The following is a 378-nucleotide window of genomic DNA, read 5'->3' as shown; positions in this document are numbered from 1 at the left end:
TAATCAGATTCACAGATCAAGAAGTATGGTCTAAGCTGCTCTAAACAATTCTGGTTACTTTAGGGCAAGAAAAGTGGTGTAGAGTGATTAAGAGACTGAGCTACCATGACAAGTCTCCCAAAATAGAATCATTCTTTAGTTTTAATACTGATTCTGGGAGAGATTCTATACACAAAAAAGAGCATGGAGAAAAAAAGAGATGATCAAAATGTCTTGGTTCCAGGAAAGAAGAGGTACAGTTAATCTGTGTATACTTGATAGACGAAAATCTTGGTGGAGACAGGGAGTCCGTACTGATCGATGAAGAACATGGCTCTGCAGAGCTAAAGAGGAAAAGTGGAGAGGGCCACCTGTCTCATGAAGCAGATCTACCAACAT

Source organism: Bison bison, unplaced genomic scaffold (assembly GCF_000754665.1).
Source record: "Bison bison bison isolate TAMUID 2011002044 unplaced genomic scaffold, Bison_UMD1.0 scf7180017849602, whole genome shotgun sequence".
Taxonomy (NCBI): domain Eukaryota; kingdom Metazoa; phylum Chordata; class Mammalia; order Artiodactyla; family Bovidae; genus Bison; species Bison bison.
Note: the sequence above shows the minus strand (reverse complement) of the source record.